Here is a 17,737-nt window from a genome sequence, read left to right on the forward strand (position 1 = left end):
TTGTTAGACTTAGCCAGTAACAGAAAAATAATAGGAAAAAAAAACCCTCCAACTCGCAACCAAAAAAAGCACGTATCTACAAAATATGACCCAAATGAAAAAGGAAGCCCCAAGGGAAATTTTAAAATACCCTGAGCTGAATGAAAAGGAAAATACAGTGTGTCAAAATTGATAGGACCCAGACAAGCAGTGCAGAGAAGGAAATGGAGACTATTATATGCACGCCTTAGAAAAAGAGAGAGAGGTCCCAAAGCGCCCACCTTAGAAACTTGCTAAGAGAAAAGCAAAATAAATTTACAATAAGAAGGAAAAATACACTTGACACATAAACATAATAGGAAAACAATTAAGGAACTAAAGAACCACGTCTTTGAAAAAGTATAGCAACGTAACATTGATGACTTCTAGTAAGACTGAGAAAGGAAAAAAAAAATGAAGCCATAAATTACCACTCTCAGAGCAGGACGGAGGCAGTCGCTACAGATCCTGCAGACACCAAAAGGCTAGTAAAGGCGACCACAGACAGCACCACACACAGAAAGTTGACAGATCCGATGAAATAGAACAGTTCATGGAAAAACAAAGTACCACAACTTACTCAGTAAGAAACATCATTTAAATACCTTGTAAGGGAAAAGGAAGTAGACTTGGTAATTTTAAAGCCCCCCCCTAGAAGGAGGCTGGAGAGATGGCTCGGCAGTTAAGGGTCTTCCGGCGGACCCAGGTTCAAATCCCAGCACACACATGGCACCTCACACCTGTGTGTAACTCCAGTTCTGGGTGATCTGACACCCTCACACGAACACACATAAAACAAAGTTAAAACACACACACACACACACACACACACACACACACACACACACACACACACACACAAACTCTTCAGGTCCAAACAGTTAAAGAACTAATCAATTCTACATCTCACCCAGAAACTAGAAAAGGGAACAATCCATCCCAAGTCTTTTTGGGGGGGATTGGGGGGGGTTTCAAGACAGAGTTTCTCTGTGTAGTCTTGGCTGGCCTGCACTCGCTTTGTAGACCAGGCTGGCCTCGAACTCACAGAGATCCACCTGCCTCTGCCTCCTGAGTGCTGGGATTAAAGGCGTGTGCCACCATGCCTGGCCCAAGTCATTTTATAGTGCTGACATTACCCTATATGAAAGGCAAGCCACAGACAGAAAACTCTCACAAAACAGAGACACAAAACCGCCTTTCGGTACTGATTTACTTAGAGTTAAGGCCTCACTTTGTAGGCTACACCAGCCTTCGTTTCACAGTGTTCCTCCTGCCTCAGCAATCAAGTGCTAGGATTACAGGCATGTACCACTACATGCGGCGCTCGCTGATTTTGAAGCTTGCCTTTCCAGGACCCTGCTGTGGATATTGGATACCATGTGTGCAAAAAGAGAAAGAACCTCAAGCTGAGTCTCACATTTGATAGCAAAATTAACTCATGAAGGATCTGGAACTTAAATGGGAAGTATAAAATGTCATATTTTTAAAGGAAAAAAAAAAGGAAAAAATCTTTGAATTTAAGGCTGTGCAAAGAGTTTTTAAATTAACACACAGCATCATCCATAAATGGGAAGATTGGCAAACCGAATGCTAGCAGTATAGAAACTTGTCTTAAATTTTTAAAATTTAAAATTGGGGGCTGGGGTGATGGCTCAGTGGATAGGAGCACTGGTTACTCTTCCAGACAATCCCAGTTCAATTCCCAGAACCCACATGGCAAATCAGTGCCCTGTAACTCCACTTCTAGGGTCTGATACTCTCGTATGGACATACATGCAGGCAAAACACCAACGCACATGAAACAAAACAAAAAGGACAGGTTTCAATCTGTGTAGCCCTGGCTCTTCTGGAACTCACTTTGTAGATCAAGCTGGCCTTGAACTCAGAGATCTACCTCATCTGCCTTCTGAGTACTAGGATTAAAGTCCTGAACCACCACCATGCTCCTCTATAAATAATTTTTAAAAGATTTATTTATTATCAATACAGTATGATCAGATCACATTATAGATGGTTGTGAGCCACCATGTGGTTGTTGGGAATTGAACTCAGGACCTCTGGAAGAGCAGACAGTGCTCTTAACTGCTGAGCCATCTCTCTAGCCTCTCTATTAAAAAAAAAAAAAAGAATTGAAGAAGAGAAAAAAAGACTGGTATTTAAAGATATAATTGTATCTATTTGTATGCATGTGTGTGCATATACATGTGTACATGCTATGGCACATGGATGGAGGTCAGGGGAAAACCTAAGGGAGTTGGTCCTTGTCCTCTACCATGTAGGTTCCAGGGACAAAACTCCGGCTTCCAGGTTCGGCAACAAACACCTTTATCCACTGAGCCATCTCACTGTCTCCAAACTTTTATCTTGAAAAGACATCCATCGGAGTATTAAACACACACATCCTGTACATATATCCACAGAGAAAAATGTCTAGAAGTCATATGTCTGACACAGGACTAGGATCTAGACTATGTAAATAATCCACATAACTCAGTGAAAGCAGAGGTTCCACCTGAGATCATGAAAAGGCACGAAGAAGACACACAACACACACGGCAGATCAGCGCGGAAGGGAAGGTGCTCAGGGCCACAGCCAGTAGGGCACAGGAATGGCAACTGCACTGAGAGGCTGCTACATGAATGTCATAGGAGCTAAAAACTGCTGATAACGGCAGAGGCCAGAGAGGACCAGAGGAGCCACGCTGCTCTCAGCTGCTGGGGAGAGCGGAGTGCAGCCACTCTGGAAAACAATTTGTTTATTTCTTTAGACACAACTACCACACAACCCAACAATTACTCTTGAGCATTTATTCCTCTCAATGACGACTGTGTTCACACAAAGTCTTGTACATGAATGCTAATCACAGTTTTATTCACAGTAGGCAACACTGGAAAGAACCCACGTAGCTTTCATGGATGGTTAAACAAACTGTAGTATAACCCAAACATGGCCGAACAATGAAAAGAATTAAGGAATTAAGTCACTTTTTTCTTTTCTTTCTTTCTTTCTTTTTTCTTTTTCTTTTTTTTTTCTTTTTTTTTTTTGAGACAGGGTCTCACATAGTCCTGGTGGATTAGAACTCACTTCACAGTGAGGACGACAAACTTCTGATCCTCCTGCTTCCACGCTCTGAGTGCTGGGGTTACACCCATGTGCTCCAGGCCTGCTCTTACGTGGTTCTGGAGACAGGAGCCCAGCCTGTTTTGCATGCTAAGCAAGCGCTCTGTCAACTGAGCTATGAGCTCAGCTGTTAAGTTGCATTTTAAAAGAAATCCCTGATAAACCAACAGCCCCTGGGTGACTCCTTAGAGAAGCGAGCTTATTGAATAAAGCCACCCCCAATACTTTTTGGAACACAGCTTTCCCCCACTTTTTTGCTTTGCTGCGTTTTTAAGAACAGGGTCTTGGGCCAGAGAGATAAGTCCACAGGTTAAGGTACTTGCCATCAAGCCGAGTTCAGTCTTTGGGACGAATGTGGAAAAAAGAAGAGAACTGGCTCCTCAAGTTGTCCTCTGATCTTCACTGTATACCTCAACCCTCATGCGTGCACACTAGATAAATAAATCAATAAATTATAATTTTAAAAATTTTTAAAGGAAAGGGAAAGACGGAGGGACAAAACAGAGCTTTTTTGTCCAGGTTAGGCTCGAACTCTTGGGCTCACATGATTGGTCCTTCCTGAACAGCTAGCTGAGACTTTCGTTTGTTTGTTTGTTTTGTTTTGTTTTTTGTTTTTGCTTTTCTCTCTCCTGGACTCAGGCTGGCCTCGAACTCACAGAGATCGGCCTGCCTCTGCCTCCCCAAGTGCTGGGATTATAGGCATGCGCCACCATGCCTAGCTAGATCTATATAATACTCTTGAAGTGAAAATGATAGAAATTGATTAGTGGCTACCACGAATTCAGAGGGCAGGGAAAGAAGCAGGTAAGGCTTTGAAAAGGCATCATGGCACCCTTGCTTGTCCCGGGGGTGTGGAAATTCTCTGTGTTGTCACCCCCTTCCGCCACTCTGCCTTGCCATCTCTCCCCTATTCAGATTTCAATTTGTGTGTATACAGCAAGGGCTCCCTCAGCAGTGTGCTCTGCTCTACACTGTTCCCACACAGTGGCTGGTGGGGGGTGTGGGGCGGGGGAGGGGAGGGTCAGCAGCGGCTGTTTGAGCCTCACATCTGGTTTGGCATGAGATTGTGGCTATATTAACAGTAACAATGAAGGCCCCTACCAGTGACTCAAGATCCTCAGGAGGCTGGGGCTGGCATGGGTTGAGCTCAGGGGCTTAAGACTAGTCTGGGTAACACAGTAAGGCCCAGTGACAAGACAGATAAACAACAAGAAGAAACTCACAACAACAAAACTGACAGACAACAAAAAGGTTGAAGTCTGGTCCCTTAGGCGTGAGGACTACGGTATTGGCAGGTGGGGGCACTTCAGTGTACTGCATCCCATGCTGAGGATTAGGTTATATTAAGACAAAACGTGACTGCGGAAGGATCATTAAGTAGGCGTGGTTACAAGACCAGACTTGTAATTTTGAAAGGTCACTGGGATTCGTCCCCAGAACATCCTCAATAGCCAAAGAAAGTCCCCAATTACGGGCCGCATTCTGCTGTCACATCTCCTTAGTCACTTTTAATGTGAAATATTTCCTTGGGGGCTTTCTCTGTCTTTCACGAACTGAGGAGTCTGGTTATTCTGTAGAATGCTCCTTGATCTGGGCTTGTCTGATCATTCCTCATGATTAAACTCAGCTTGTGCTTCCTGACAGAGATGCTGGGAAAGCAGGGCCACGGCCTTCTGGGTGCGTCACTGATGATGCTGGCTTCTAGTCAGTATGGTATTGATTCAGATCACTTGGTGGAGGTGGTGGCTTCACCCGGGAGCTGTTCCGTCGTCTCACCCCGTAGCTACTAAATTCGTTATCTCCTTTCTGTCTAGGTTATTTTGAAGTTATTGCAAGGATCTCATCATTCCTCAAGGCCTTGCTGCTTGGCTTGACAGAACTTAATGATTCTTGCCTGAACCATTTCACACTCTGGGGGCCACATGGCCATTTCCTGCTTTCCGTGTCCCTTCTCTTTTCATGTGCTACAACCCCCGTGAGGCTCAACTTTGTCTTGTCCTCTATTTATTTATTTACACATGCACACCTCTCTCTCTCTCTCTCACTCTTTCCACATATACACAGGGGCAGAAGGAGACAAACTCATGTATTCTTATTTTACATGGTGAATCATGTGGCTTTTTAAATCTTTCTGTATCATTTTGCCATATTTTGAGTGGTTTTTTTTTGTTTGTTTGTTTGTTTTACACATAACAAGTGGTTAGATATTTTCTCACCTGGGCTGACTTAGTAGTTTGTTTTTTTTTAATGATTTAATTTAATTTAATTTAATTTTATCTGCATTTGTGTTTTGACTGCATGTGTGTCTGTGTAAGGGTGTCAGATCCCCTGGGACTGGATTTACAGACAATTGTTAGTCACCATGTGGGTTCTGGGAATTGAACCCTGGTCCTTTGGAAGAGTAGCCAATGTTCTTAATCACTGAGCCATCTCTCCAGCACCACACCCCCATCTTTTTTTTTTTTTTTCCCTCAGAGGGTTTCAGTCTGTAGCTCTGGCTGTCCTGGAACTTGCTCTATACACCCAGGCTGGCCTCAAACTCAGAGACTCTGCCCCACCTCACTCCCCGACACTCCCCTGGGTGCTGGGTCTAAACTGTGCCGCCACCACCCAGCTACTTAGTAGTTCTAAAACAATCACTTTTATTCCTCTAAATGAATTGTGAAAATAATACATAGAGATTTATTTCTGCCAAAAATTGCAATATATTTACATTTGCTGAACCAAAAAAAAAAATCTAAGCTATAATCTGGAGAAGCAATCATCACTGACAAGTATGTGTAATCTGAGCCCATCTGTGGAGGCAAAAGGCTATGTGCATACATCGTTCCGTACTCATAAACACTTCTGGATGTTTCTACAAGAATTAGCTAACATGAGTTACCTCTAAGTTGGACTAGAGATGGGAGCCACTTGTAGTTCATTTATTATTTGAACTTTAAAGACTGTGAACAGGTGTTACCTGTATCATTTAAATGGCCCAACGTCTGTTTAGTAGACACTCACAGCCTGTGACACACAGACACACTTGCCGTGTGGGTTGTGCCCGGGGCTGAGAGGCTAGCTGGAAGAGGAAAATCCAGGCTGGATGCTCTGAGAAGAGCAGGCTGAGGGGTCAGGGAGGGCCCCTGGGAAAGAGGACATGTGAGTGTTGCTCTGAGCTAAAGCAGTTGGACTTCAGTGAGAGAATGTAAGCCCCAGCGTCCGGCAAGCCTGGGTCTGAGTCCACTTCCTCTCGCAAACTATTAATGTGGCCAAACGTAGGAGCTTCTGCAGGTCTCACAGGGTTCTTGGGAGGATTAGAAGTTACAACAGATGCGTAGAGGTCCAAAGCAGAAGCAGTGCTATGCAAACGCTCAGCATTTGGGGAATGAGTTACAGGCGAAGGGAAGACAAGAGGAAAGCCGTATCCAGAGGAGCAGCCTAGGGCTCGCTGGCCCCATCCTGGAGTGGAGGAAGTGGAGAAAGAAGTCACAATGACCAGGGAAAGAGTCTCAAACTCCAGACTAGAAACTTTGGTCCAATTTTGAAGACAAAAGGTGTCTGTTGACAGAGTTTAGGCAGGAGAAGTTAGAAGGTCAGATCTGTAACCTCAAAAGGTCACTGACAGGAACCTGAGGAACAAGGCAGGGGGCTAAAGGTGAAATGAAAAAGGATGGTCCAGACAATTCTCGTAGTAATCCAGAAGGAAGATAAAGAAGACCTTATTAAACCCTTAACAATGAAGAGGAAAAAAAAAACCTCCATTAAGATCTGATCATCTTTTGGATGCGACAGGCAAGAAGAAAGAAGGGAAAGGCTGGAGACCTCTGTTTTAAGCGTCTGTGTGTATGACGTGGGTGTGGGCAGGCAAGGAACACCTGGAGCTGCGGGGAAAGAAGGGTCCAGCTCCAGGGCGTTGGCTGACGGTGTCGTGGGAACATACAAGAGATGATTTAGTAAGCTGCTGGACCCGTGATGTGGGAAGTCAGAAGGAATGTCTGTGCTGTAATTAAACTGAACTTTGTTGGTGCAAGAAGGATGGACAGCCCAAAAGGCAGCGGTTATTTTGGGCAATGATCAAGCATGACAGGATTATGAGACATGGTGGATTACTTGGTTTTAAGGTTCTAAATAGGGGGTTGATTAACAGTCTCAGTGTCAACAATCAGAGACTTAGGAGGTGTCAGGGCTTAAGAGTGACACCAGGAGGCCTTTGCTAAGGGCTCCGAATATAAAAATAACCGAATGATTTTGGATGTCTCCAGCAGAAGTCTAAGTGCCGGTGCTTCCGAGAGTAACCGTTAATGAGACTTCCGTTGCAACTACTTGGCAAATGGTCGCCTCAGCCTATAACGGACAATTATATTATTTGCTCTGATTACAGAGCTGAGGATATGGACTGGAGATCAGCCAATAGAAGCTATTAATCACATTAAGGAGGACATTTGCTTGAAATGAAAATATTTGAAAGCTCCTGTCCAGAACTTTGGGTGTGAACTGGACGGGGCGGCGACTGCCTGCCATCCCTGCATTCTAGAGGCAGAGGCAGGAGCGTCTCAAGTTCAAAGCTAGCCTGAGCTACATCCTACATGTCCAGACTCTGCCTCACAAACAGCAACCTCTGTCCCCCACACCCCCCCAAAAGTAATAGCCTAGACAGGAAACCATTGAAGAGAATTCTTAAAAATTGCGATAAGGATGCTGAAGTGTAGCTCTCCACAATGGATGGCTTCTGGGAGGGGTAGAGGTGGGGAAGGACGCCATTTTCTTTAAGGGGCTGGCCACTGGGAGTTTGACCATGCTTCAGTGAGTATATGGACAACACAAATTGAACTTGTGTTTTCTTTCTGTCTTTCTTTCTTTCTTTCTTTCTTTTTCTTTTTCTTTTTCTGGGGGAGGGTGTGAGTCACAAGAGTTAGGGGCAGACCTGGGAGGACTAGGATGTGTGATCAGGATGCATTATGTGAAATTTCCAAATAATCAATAAAAATATTATGTTGGGAAAAAAAAAGAAAACCAACTCTGGGTGTGGTTCATTATAGCTTTCATTTCGTTTGTTTGTTCGTTTGTTTGGAGACAGGGTTTCTCTGTGTGTAGCCCTGGCTGTCCTGGAATCATTGTGCAGACCAGGCTGGCCTCAAACTCACAAAAAGCCACCTGCGTCTGCCTTCCGAGTGCTTGGATTAAAGGCAGGCGCCACCAGGCCCACCCCCAACAGCAGCATCCTTTTAAGAAGAAAGAAGTAAAAGACCAGAGAAGCATTGAAAGATGTATTAAGAACCTATATGTCTGCCTTCACAATATATCCTAGCCACTGACAGGTTACACTGAGGTAGCTGCTGTGAACTGAAAGGTGATGTTTTACCAATTGTGATCCTAACTGAGCCTGTTTATCCACGGCCTCCCTCAGATCTATTGCAAAGTACTGGATGACCACGTAGAAACACATGCTCTGGGACAAAAGACTCCCAAATCATACAGCCATCATTGGTCTTTTCCTTTCTTTGACTTTTTTCACTCTTCTTTCCCTATTTCCCATCTATGCCTTGTATGTAATAGGTATGCAAGGTTTCTCCTTACCTCACTGCCTGGCTCTTTAGAATCCATATATGGTTAAACTGACTGCAGCTGTTGGTCTGGAACAACAAATTCTAGATAGACAGACAGACAGACAGAAACAGAACTTCCCTTGGCTCAGCCCTTTAGTTTTATTAAGCAAAATATTACATGAAAGCAAAGTTTAAAAAAAAAATAGCTTGGGTTATTTAGTGAGACCTTGTCTGAAAATAAAATAAAATAAAAATTTGAAAGTTAAAAACAAAAGTATCAGCCAGGTGTGGTGGTGCATGCTTTTAATCCCAGCATTCAGGAGGCAGAGACAGGCTGATCTCTGTGAGTTCAAGGCCAGCCTGGTCTATAGAGTGAGCGCGTGCATTCCAGGACACCTAGGTCTACACAGAGAAACCCTGTCTAGAAAACACACACACACACACACACACACACACACACACACACACACACACACACGTACACACACCAGATTTTAAAAAAAACCAACAACCTAATTAATTAATTTAAAAACCCCAAAAGTATGAAGTAAGAAGGCTGGCGATGGCTGGTGCACATACGTCTGACCAAATAAGCCTTAAGACTGTCTTCTAGGGGACTGCTGAGGAGGGGGAGGGAGGGAACACTGGCTTCCTGGCTGGTTTGATTGTATAGAGTTGTGAGGATGGATGCCAGCAATAGTGTTCACAGCAGCCCCATGAGCTCTGCTCCAAGCCTGGGAGGCACACTTAAGACTGCAGCTAAACATCTCCCAGACTGGCTGTTCATGAAGGTTTTAAAGGAGGATGATCTGTAGGCAAATCCACGTGTAGCACTCCAGCAGAACCATTCAAGCCACAGCAGTGTGCACAGCCCGTCAGTGATGGAAAGAGGGTCCTTCCCCGGCTGCGCACCTTCGGATGGTGACTGCGTAGTTGAGGAGCGACCATGCAATCATGCCACATAGGGCTGGAGAGTGGTGATGAGCACTGGCTGCTTTCTAGGGGACTGGGTTCGATTCCCAGCATCCATATGGTGGCTCTCAACTGACCGTGAGTCCCCTCTTCCGGCCTCCACAGACTCTACACACATGTGGTGCACAGACACATATACATTCAGGTAAGTGCTAATAAACATAAAATAAAAATAAATAAAATCTGGACAGAAATAATCCCAAGGGAAGTCCTGGGTCCTGTTTCATCTTAGTCCTCGTAAGTGGACAGCAACGACTTCAGGCTTAACCCTTGAGTTTCTTCACCACCTGGGGACAAAGCCATCTATACTTGGAAGGTTTTAAATCAGCTGGGGCCACGTCTACCAAGGCAGGAGGAGCCGGTTACTGCCTTGGGACCATGAAAACAGCCTGCTCAGCCCCTTTCTTCCCCAACTCTTGAGGATGCAAACTGCTTGTCCAGCATCTAGCAGCCTTTGGCATAACCTAGGCATCTCTAATTCCCTGGGGTTCGATGCTACATTGCATGTTTCTGCTCTTCCCAATGTAGTTTTTGGATGGATTTTCCTAAGCAACTTGGCCAAGATTCTCCAGCCATCTGGGCTCAGCTCTTGTAAAGCTTCTCTTGTGGGATGCATCTCTTCCCCCGAGAGAGTGCCACTCCCTCCCCAACCCAGGCTTCTAGCACCTGCCTGGACTTGGATTAGACTTGCCCCATCGAGTTTCCTGACCCGCCCTCTCCCTGTTGCTTCCCCCATGCCTCCTGGCTGCTATTGCTGGGGAGTGATGTCCTCCTGAAAGCACACACTTCAGCCACTTGAAGAGGCCATGCCTTTATTTCAGCAATGATGTCACTGCTCAATCATTTGGTCTGCGACTCTTCTCTTTAAGCCTGTATCACATTATTTTGATTATCTTCTGTAACTGCATTTCAGGGATTGACTTCTTCCTAATGGCCAGACATCAGCCAGGGCGGGGAACAGTGACGAAGACTGTGTTCAAACACAACACCATTACTTGTGTCACTTAAGTAAGAAGATTGATTTTTCTCCCGTAATTTATAAACTGGGCTCGAAATTCCAGTAGACTGCATTTGCTCTACCCCTCGCTTGATGCTCACAACACAGAAGAGCAGGAACAGTGTATGTCTCAAAGTAAGGGGGGGGGGTGGGGCTCCTCTCTGTCAGAGCAGCAGCAGGGTTACCTGAATGAGCAGGTGGCCTCTCAGGGTGATACCCACTGGAGATCTGACTGACTTAGCACAGACATCCTGACATCTTGTTCTTTCTCTTCGCCCGAGGAAATGTGGTGCCAAAAAAAGCTGCAAGCCTAGAGAGCTAGCAGCAATTACCTCAGGAATGTAAACCTCAAGAGCATCTCCATGTTGGGGCCACGTGTGCAGATGCCGTTCCCAAGGGAACCAGTGCAGAGACTGATGGCCAGCATCACGTGTCTCACTCGCTCCTTCCGTGATAAATCATTATCACCAAAAACTTTTACACAGTGTCTGCAAGTACGGTGCAGGCTTTACATAGATTTGTTTTTCTCTTCATGTGGGGAATCACATCTGGACATTAGATATATTTCATCTAAAAATAGCATTTATCCAACTTTCTGTCACTTGGGGAGAGAAATCTTTTTCTTTTCTTTTTTTTTTAAAACACAGACTCTGCTTATAATTCTCTGTAGTTTTTCATGGCTCACTGCCACTTAATAGAAAAAAAAATAAAGGCGATCAAGTTGCATGCACATGTGTGTGTGTGTGTGTGTGTGTGTGTCAGTGTGTAGAGAAATACAATGATAATTTTATAGACTGAAAAAATACATCTGTGTTTCCTCTTACTCATTAATTCTTTTTAAAGCACGTCACTGATCTTCCCAGTTATATTAAGCCCTAAACTTGGCCCTAGCTTGAACTCCATTGAACAATCGTCAGAAATTGTTTCAGAGCCACAGAACATGAAATCAGAGATGTTCGTGTCTGTCTTCTTAGGGACTAAATTCTTTCTGCTCACGTGGGTTGTATCCTCTGATCTCGCTACTGTTTGGGGTTTTGAAAGAAAGAAGAGAAATGAAAAGGGAGTTTTAAAAAGAAGCAGATGAAGGGAGAAGAGCAGAAGGTTAAAGCACCAGGCCCAGGGACCTCTTTAGAGCACTCTGAGCACATTTAGAGGTAGAAATTGGAATTAAATCTGACCAAAGAAAAACCAGCCGGCTACTTCTCCTCCTATTGCACCGACCCGCATTGAAGTAAATAAGAGTTGGCTCTGGAAGGGGGCCCGGTTGAAACAAGGAAGCCCAGAACAGTTGATCCAAATTCCACATTCATCAAGGTCATCAGTAATTGGGAAACTTTTTTATCTTTGGGGACAGACTCTGACCTTTCTTGCTTTGTGGCATCTGCCCATTTCCCTAAAGAGAAACCTTTCATTTGTACTGTGTTCTTTCCTCTTTTTATAGCTCGGCCTCCCGGACTTCTCCTGTGTAAGGGAAGATAACGTCTGATTTCCTGTTCAAAGTACTATGCGACCAGACCTGTCCCTCAAACGTCACAGGCTCTCCAGTCCTCAGCACAGCCTGTGCACAGCCTCTAGCCTCCTCACTTGTCCTCCCCTCCTAGAGGGTTGTACAACGCCGCGGCTACAGCCTGAGCGGGTGGGCTGAGCCGCACTGGTGAGCTGCAGACTATAGGTCTTCAGTCCCTGGGGTTCTGCACATGCGGAACAGGCCCGTTCCCCCTGAGCTGAACCTCGGGCAACACCATTATTTTAACAGATAGGCTAACACCTGATCTCCAGCCACTCAGAAGAGCCTCCAGTTCATTCATGCAGGGTCCCTTGAGTCTCTAGGCTTCTGCAACCTGTAAAGATCTCCACAGTATCAACCCGAGATAAGACCTGTTGAGCCACTTTCATTTTGTGAACCATTTTTATAGACGGCTCCATCTTGGCATAAATGAAACAAAGTTGTTCTCCTCACCACCACCCCACCCCGCACCCCCACCAAGAGTCGCACTTGACTTTTGGTATTTGCAAGCTTCATTTCTCAACTCTAGAAATTTATCAGATATGTATCACGGGTGGAATATAATTAATTTTCCCACCCACAGTAGTTCATTAGTAAAGTAAGGCAAGAACTTAATGGATTTGTGCTTGGAATGCCTAAAATTATTTCACCATAACAAAAGGTCTTGAAAGACTAAGAAAAACGAATGATGACAATTAAATTGCCTCTCTGAACTGCATGGCTGTACTGAAGGCAAACAGCATCCTAAAATAGCTCATTGTAGAGCTAAAAAGAAGGAGAAACGCATGAAGGAGGCTTAAAGGTGTTGCACAAGGAGTGGAAAGCTTTTTAAAAATACCAACACGGTGCATTTTCTTTGCTTGCAACCGAGTCCCAGATTTTCAGGATCCTTCCTGCTTCCATTTCCTTCGTGTGGGGGTGTGACTTGCTACAGTTAGAGTCCTCTGCAAGCTGCAGGGTAAAAACCTTCCTTCTCCCCAAACCTACAGAAAAGCTTTGTAGTCTGCATGTACTGAAACCTACTAATTAGCAATGACACTCCCTGTGTGAGGACAAAAAGGCTAGCAGGGCGTAGCAGGGAGGGAACATCTCTGAGACATTGTCCCCAGGCCTTGCTGGAGAATGTCAGGCCCTAGATCATGTGTGTGTCAGGGGGTGGGAGGGGGACTGGGGGGAATAGAAGGGATCCTGGTGGCCATCTAGGCCAAGACCCTCTCTTGAAGATGAGGAAAGGAAGCACAGAGAGAGTTGAATGATTCTCTCAAGGGCGATGGCCAGTTAGGGGTCAAATGAGAGAAGAGTCCCGGCCACGGCCTTCCTTCATGAAGCATCCGAACACCAGTTCTTGCTTATTAACTTGATAAAGGCTTGCCAGAGAAGGCTGCAGCGTGAATCCATTTTCTAGCTATTAGTCTTTATTAAGGCATCTAATTGAAAGCAATGCGGCTGCTCGCTGGAACTGTCCTCTAAAACAGAATTCTTCACTGGTGGCGTTTGCATACTGTCCTTAGATTGCATCCTAAACCCAGGTCTGACAGCATTTTCTCCCGGATCCTGCTGCAAACGGCATCCTTTGGTGTGTTGCACCCACAAGGCCGTCTGTGACCTTCCTGAGGCCGAGGAGGTTCTGGAACCTTCTGGGTCCTCGGAGGCTTGTTTGTCTTGGGGGGCAGGTAGGGCAAAGGATCAAATGCAAATTCCTTTCCCATTATCTGGTAGCATTTATCAAACAACTATTTTCACTCTTCTGATTTTCCAGCTGCTTATATTTTTTTATTGTCTTAAGTAATAAAAAAAAATTCTTTTAAGTGATAAATAGTTGTCTTTTGGAAGGCCAAGAGAAGAGTTGGTATTGAGACCTAGAATTTGCTGTCTCCTGCCATTTTATTGGAAAAGTTCAGCATATTGAGTCTGTGCTGGGCTCTTGACAGGTTTAAAAGCCCCAGAAACAAGGGCCCTACACTCAGAGCTGATCCATAAACTAAACCAAAAAAAAACAAAAAACAAAAACCCAGCTAGTTTTAGGTAGCTTGTTATTAATAAAATTACCATTATGGTCAACCATAGGCAATTCTGCAAAGTCAGTGGCATTCAGTCCTTCTTGTGCCTTTTTGGGGACTCTTCCTTCCTTCACCCAATACTCAACCTCAGTGCAGAGCAAGGCTAAGAGGGCTAGAATTAGGAGAAGGTGAATGTGAGTAAGGGCGAGGCACACAGTTTAAGGAGATACCAAAAATTCAACTGTAAAGATGAATGTTTTTATGCATCGCTTAAAAACCTAAATCAATGCAAACTCCTTGATGAATAAAATGTCAATATTTTAAATAAAATGAAATGCAATGTTACTGGTTTCTCTCGTGGATTGGCATGGAACTAAAAGTTAAAGTCTAAAAATAAAGTGGAATAAAATGCATGCATCAGAGAGACAGAGAGAGAGAGAGAGAGAGAGAGAGAGAGAGAGAGAGAGAGAGAAGAGAAGAGAAGAGAAGAGAAGAGAAGAGAAGAGGAGAGGAGAGGAGAGATGGATAATAAAGTCAGAAGAAGCTCTAATCTCCAAAGGTTAAGCCCAATCAATTTTACAGGTGAAGAATCAGAAATTGAATGTGTTGCCTTCGATCACAGAGGTTTTCCAAAATACTAACGCCCAAGGTTATTGACCGCTAGTCTTAGAGTGGCTTCCAGGACAGGTGGGCCACCCTTACCCATCCCCACCCCTACCCCACTCCACCCTCCTCACACACAAAGGAGGTCAAAATTGGGGGAAACTATTAAACCACACTATATAGAAACAGAGCATGTTTGGGGGCCTTTTGATACAGACTCTCACTACTTAGCTCAGAACTCAATGAGTTGCTGCCTCAGGCTCTGGAGCGCTGGGATTGCAGGTGTGTGCCACTACACGCAACGCACACAGCAAGTCCTCTGAACAAGGCAGATCCAGTTCTGTCTTGTCCCATGTGCACGAGAGGACATGAGTAGATCTAAGGAGTCAGGGCTTAGTTGTAGAGACGATGACTGACTTGGATTGCCTTACCCAAGCGTTTCCTGGATTTAGTGCTGCAGGTCCCAAGTCTCAGGAAACCCCTCAGTTCCAGATAGACTGCTACAGTTGGTCAGCCCACCTCAAATGGCCTGAAGCCTGGCCACCTGAAGCCACACTGCCATGTCTCCAGTCATTGTGGAAGTGGATACTCAACTCTTCCTAAGGGTAGGATGGAGCCGTGGTGTGTGGAGTGAAGGAGCACGGGAATTGGATTTTCAAATTTGGAACTAGGAACTTGGGTAAAACCTGTCCTGTTGGCCTCTCATAAGAACCAGATGCTTTGCAGGGCATGGTGGGTAAGGTCCTGTAACCCCAGCACTCAGACAGCTGTGACAGGCAGGAAGACCAAGAGTTTAAAAGCAGGGTGGACTCCACAGAGGGACCTTCTCAGTGGGAGGAACATGAACAGCACACACTATTGGTAAGGGTCCGTCATCTAGAATCCAAGCACCCATGGTCATCCTGAGTTGTAGTACCACAGTCCCCGTGCCTAAGGGACCAACCAGACTCTCAAACTTGTGGCTGTTTGTCGATTTTATTGTTCTTGTGAGTTTCTTCTTGTAGCCCGGAAGTGTCTGGTGTGGACCCACAGGTAAGAGACAAGAAATGACCCTGGCAGCAGCCTTGCCAGGACAATCCTAGAGATTTAACCTTTGTTGCCACTGGAATCAGGGCAGAGGAAATGGAGGCAGGAGCTACCAACTCAGTGACAGGAAGCTGGTATGACTGTGCCACCAACTCTGGAGCATCTTTATAGGCACCATGCCAAATTTGTCCTCAGCACTAAGCCAATCTCCTAGGAGAGGACTAGTGGAAATAAGGCCAGACAGCATGGCGTGTAGAGGTCTCCCACATGGACACTGAGAAGAGACTGTGGAAATGAAGGCAGGAAAGGGAAGGAGAGCTGGCCAGCCGACAAGTTATCTTTCCCCCTGTGATGTACACACATGCACCCCACCCCCCAACTGCAGTACAAAGTCCCCAATGGAGCCACAAATGAGAGTACAGTGGGCAAGAGTTTAGTGGGACAAGAGATCCAGGCACACAGCAGCTCAGGCAGCTGTCAGTCTCATGGTCTTTTTGAGCAGTTTCCACCGGGCCAGTTGACTTTGGAAGGCACACAGGCACCACCTAGCCAATAGTCATAATGTCTATCATGGGAATTACAAGAGACTGAAGAGATTCCAGAGCGGCCACATGCTATGGAAAGAATGTGATCAGACCTTGCTGTTATGGAACGGGCAAGGTGGAAGGGATTGGTAGGGTTCAAGTAGAGTGATACACTAACCCTGCTCAAGTCCCCTGACCCCTCTTACAAATTCCATAGAGAGAGCCGGGCATGGTGGCGCATGCCTTTAATCCCAGCACTCAGGAGGCAGAGGTGAGTGAATCGCTGTGAGTTCGAGGCCAGCCTGGTCTACACAGAGGAACCCTGTCTCAAAAAACCAAAAACCAAAACCCAACAAACTCCATAGAGAGAGGCCTGTGTCTTATTCAGCTCGACGCATGCGAGTGCTTAGCCCAGTGCTGTCAACATCGCAGGCGCACGGGGAGCATTTCTGATAGCAAATTAAAGTAGGAATCTAGAACTAATTTACAAACTTCAGGGTCTATTCCTTTGCTCAAGGATATGTGAAAACAAAGCCTGATGATTCGAACTGGAGTCCACATTAAGTAAATAAGAGCGGAGGTTACTTCTATCATATGTGTAAGCCATGTTATTCAAGCTCTGAAGGTTACGTATAAGCAGACTTTCTTGAGCTTGCTTTGAGATAATATGTATCCGTTCGGTGAATACAATTTTATCTCTCCAAAACCAGCTCACAATACCATGCAAACCAGAGCGACCGATTCAGAGAAATCAGGCGGAGTTTGTAGTTAAAACCTCTCAGCATTACCCAGGCTTGGTTACACATCACAGGGAGGCCATCTTCAGGGCCAGGGACTTGCTTGACCAACCAAAGCCCAAGGACATCACGTTACTCTTTAGCTTCTGTGATCCTTCCTCTTTCTTTGTGTGCACACATGTGGGTGCAGGTGTGGATTACACATGTGTGTGTGCTTGTGGAAATGACCTTGGATGTTATTCCTCAGAAGCCACTCATTCACCTTGTTTTTTGAGGCAGGGTCTTTGGCAAGCAGGTTAAGCAGTATGAGGAACCCGCTTCCCCCACGCTGGGATTACCACCAGCCCAGCTTTCCACCTGGGCCCTGGGGGATTAAACTCAGGTCTTCGCACTTACACCGTGAACATATTACCTGCTGAGCTATCTCTCCACCCCTCCCTTATCTCTCTTTTAAAAAATGGTTTATTTATATTTATTTCGTGTGCGCTGGTGTTTTGCCTGCGTGAGGATGTGAAATCACTTGGAGCTGGATTACAGACGGGTGTGGGCTGCCATGTGGGTGCTGGGAATTGAACCCAGGTCCTCTGGAAGAGCAGCCAGTGCTCTTAGCCATCTCTCCAGCTCTCTCTCTTATTATCTTACTTCTTTCCCCACCTTCTAGGCTCCTGTTTTCTTTGTCAGGGTTGCATTAGACTAATCAC

At 45.4% G+C, this 17,737-nt stretch overlaps 1 protein-coding gene across 6 annotated transcripts in view; it reads right to left on the reverse strand.

The window, feature by feature from the left end:
• Positions 1 to 17,737, reverse strand: part of LOC311578616 (uncharacterized protein) — a gene marked incomplete at its 5' end in the record, with an annotated part of 123,957 nt that overhangs the window by 17,709 nt on the left and 88,511 nt on the right. For 2 of the 6 annotated variants that reach the window (XR_014772905.1, XM_084748584.1), the window contains one exon: positions 3,295 to 3,570. The exons of the other annotated variants lie outside the window; for them this stretch is intronic. Of the gene's footprint in view, positions 1 to 3,294; positions 3,571 to 17,737 lie in introns of those variants that run through there. 6 annotated transcript variants of the gene reach the window in all.

The sequence above is a fragment of the Acomys minous genome (assembly GCF_964271855.1).
Source record: "Acomys minous genome assembly, chromosome: 12".
Classification (NCBI taxonomy): domain Eukaryota; kingdom Metazoa; phylum Chordata; class Mammalia; order Rodentia; family Muridae; genus Acomys; species Acomys minous.